This window comes from Silurus meridionalis, chromosome 18 (assembly GCF_014805685.1).
Source record: "Silurus meridionalis isolate SWU-2019-XX chromosome 18, ASM1480568v1, whole genome shotgun sequence".
Lineage (NCBI taxonomy): Eukaryota > Metazoa > Chordata > Actinopteri > Siluriformes > Siluridae > Silurus > Silurus meridionalis.
In genome coordinates, this window is record NC_060901.1 from 3,381,013 (window position 1) to 3,385,092 (window position 4,080).

A 4,080-nucleotide genomic window follows, 5' to 3' on the forward strand; every position below is an offset into this window, starting at 1 on the left:
ATGGATTTTGCTGAAAGCCGATAGGTCCAGTGATCAACTATTAATCGGGATAAATAAAGTAATATAATTTAATAAGATAATGCTTTTTCACAGCACTCTATTTTTACGTTTATTGTAGTGGAACATCCAAGAGACAAGTTTGCTCCGATTTACCTCCAAACTCGTGAGGTGATTGGGAGTTGATCATGGACTGAATTCAGTGAATGATTGGTAAGAGTCTGGGTGAAAACACAGCCAAGATCACAGATGAAGCCGAAGACAAATTCACAGACCTTTTATTAAATATCCACTTGAGTAGTTACACATTGACGTGCTCAAACAAAACACACAATGGCTGGTACCCTTGTGAGCCCTTGGCAAACTTGAAGCATTCTCTTAAGAGCTCTTCACCTCAAGGATTATCTCCTACTGTCAGAAAGGTCACGGCCTTTGAGATCTCTCACATGGCTTCAGGGGATCAGCTGGAGGCCAAACACTCATGCTAATCCTTAACCTCATACTCAAACAAACTTCTCCATGGTTGTCTTTTGGACACTTTCTCACAGACACACTGCAGGAAAGGCAAAAAACGATTTTAAAAGTGTATGTGCTTTTCGAAACATCCCATTCATCCTAATTTTCTGTAACCTTCATGCTTCTGAGAAGATGTTCCAGTAGATTTGTGTTCATTGAACCATAAAGTCAGGTCCTCATCCCAAAGGTGTTCAATAGGATTAAGGCCAGAGCTCACAGATCTTTGGAGTTTAGGTCTTAGTAAAAAGTGTATTCATGTGTTGAGAAGTCTAATTTAGGAAATGGGAATCTGGTCCAGAATAGTTGTTGGTGTTCGGTGACACTTCTTGTCTATCATTTTATAGATACTGCAAATAAATCTTGGACCCACCCAAACAGAACTAATGCTACCGAATACTGCTTTAATTGGAAATATCATTTATAAAACAGAATATTTGTTCTGAAGATCTGTACAAAAAGAATTTGGGAAACTTTTCCAGCCATGTGGTTCTTCCCCAAACTGTCACCACAAACTTGGAGGCTCACAATTGTATTGGCTGCATTTGGATGCTGAAGCATTGCATTTTCCCCTTCATGTGAAGTAGGGGACCCAAACCTGTTTCAGTATGACATAGCCCCTGTGCACAAAAGCTATTTAAGAAAATATGCTTTACATGGGTTAGAGTGGAAGGTTTTGAGTGTCCTGATCTAGAGCTCTCAATCTGACCCTTAGAAGATGATGAATGTGAACGTTGGCCGCACCAGAGGTCTCCTCACCTTACCTACATCAGCACCTGACTTTATTAACACCCTTGTGGCTGAATGAGCACAAAATCTTCCCAGAAGAGTTGAGGTTATTATAACAGCAAATGGGAACGGGATGGGAAATCTTATAGTAAGGTGCACACACAATTTGGCCATATAGTTGTTCTGTTATTTGACAGATACTACTTTCTTTTGACTTCTCCCATTAGGGGTCGCCACAGTGGATCATCTGCATGTTTGATTTGGCACGTTTTTTATGCCCTTCCTAACGCAACCCTCCCCATTTATCCGGGCTTGGGACCGGCACTAAGAGTGGCTGGGGTTGGTTCCCTGACCGGGGATCGAACCCGGGTTGCAGCAGTGAGAGTGCCGCATCCTAACCACTAGACCACCAGGGACCCGCTATTTGACAGATATAAGCCAATATTTAATTGAGGGTTTTATCAACTTAATATATGTGAACTAGTAACTTAATTTAGCTTCTATAGTGTCATTGGTGCACCTAGTGGTCATAAATGAGAACTGCAACAATAGAGGGCCATTAAATCTGATTGGGTAAGCAGGTGCAAATGTAGCAAGATATTAAAAATTAGCAAATATGTTTTAAATTTATCTTTATTATAAAAAATAAATCTAAATCTTTCTAAGAATTGTATTTACGTTATTTGCAGAAACAGTCGTAGATTAGAACAGTGGCGATCAGTGATTGGTTGGTGGCAAAATTGCTGCGTAATGATTGATAACAATAGTGATTAATAATTCGTTGGCAGCAAAAAATGCTTACTATATATTGGTTGATAAGAACAATAGGGATTAGTGATTGGTTGGTGGCAAACCATGATGATTAATGATGGGATAATTGATGGGAACAATAGCGATCAATGTTTGATTGATTGGAACGTAGTGATAAGTGTCTGGTTGATAAGAACAATATTGACCATTGCTTGGATGATAATAATGGTGATAAGTGTCTGGTGGATGGGAAACATCTTTCTGGGGTTTTAATAACAGCATATAGTGACTAAATGTGGAGATACCAATCTTATGGTCAGGTCAATCTCCACTACATTTAAAAAGCAGGATGAGGATGAAAAAATCCTAAAGAGTCATGTTGTTTTTTTTGTTTTTTTTTATCTTTATATGATTTAAAATTACCATTGACCAAAAAAAAACATCCGGAAAAATATGAAGATTGAAGGCAAGGCTGATGATATTTACAATTTTCTGTATACATTTTTTTTTTTTTTTTACTATTAATGAATAATAATTTCTAAAATTATTAAAAAAAAATGTTGGCTGGTGTACAAAAGAAAATACAAAGAAAAAAGAAAAAAAGAAAATATATATATATATATATATATATATATATATATATATATATATATATATATATATATATATATATATACATTGTGTTTTTATTCACTGTTAAAATCTTTTTTTTCCTTTAAGTGGTAATAAACAGAATGGAAATGTGTAAAATTCCCAGACTTCCTGGTTCCTTTTCCTTATGATTACATACACTATGTGGACAAAAGTATTGGGACACCTGACTTTTCCAGCCATATGTGGTTCTTCCCTAAACTGTTAGCACAAAGTCGAAGGCACACAGTTGTATAGGACGTATTCTGGTGCACGAGCAATTTTCCGTTCACTTGAACTAGAAAACCCAAACCTGTTCCAGCATGACAATACCCCTGTGCACAAAGCCCTGTGCATGAAGATCTGCTTTACATGGGTTGGAGTGGCCTTCTAAAGAGCTCTAATCTCATAGTTTTAACTCCTTCGGGATGAATGTGAGCGCCGACTGGACCCCCAGGCCTCCTCACCTCACCTACATTAGTACCTGACTTCACTAACACATGGCTGAATTGACACAAATCTCCATGAACACTCTCCAAAATCTATTGGAAGATCTTCACAGAAGAATGGAACATGGTCATTACATGTATAACATTAAATGGAGACTAAATGTGGAATCGGATGTTCAAAAAGTACATCTAATGCTCATGTGTCCACAATCTATTGTCCATATAGTGTATGTTTTCTCCAGGTTTTCTCCCAACTCCCAAAAACACAGTGTGTATGATACCCTTTGATGTCCTGGGTGTAATCCCACCTCATCCAGTGGTCCCAGTAAACGCTCCAAATCTACTACAACTCTGAAGATAAATGAATAAACGTACGATCTAAAATCTCTTGCGTTCCTTCAATGCTAAGGGTGAGCAGTTTTTCACCCTCTCTACTCTACTTCAAAAGAAAAAGAAAAAGAAAATATAATATATATATATATATATATATATATATATATATATATATATATATATATATATATATATATATACATTGTGTTTTTATTCACTGTTAAAATCTTTTTTCCTTTAAGTGGTAATAAACAGAATGGAAATGTGTAAAATTCCCAGACTTCCTGGTTCCTTTTCCTTATGATTACATACACTATGTGGACAAAAGTATTGGGACACCTGACTTTTCCAGCCATATGTGGTTCTTCCCTAAACTGTTAGCACAAAGTCGAAGGCACACAGTTGTATAGGACGTATTCTGGTGCACGAGCAATTTTCCGTTCACTTGAACTAGAAAACCCAAACCTGTTCCAGCATGACAATACCCCTGTGCACAAAGCCCTGTGCATGAAGATCTGCTTTACATGGGTTGGAGTGGCCTTCTAAAGAGCTCTAATCTCATAGTTTTAACTCCTTCGGGATGAATGTGAGCGCCGACTGGACCCCCAGGCCTCCTCACCTCACCTACATTAGTACCTGACTTCACTAACACATGGCTGAATTGACACAAATCTCCATG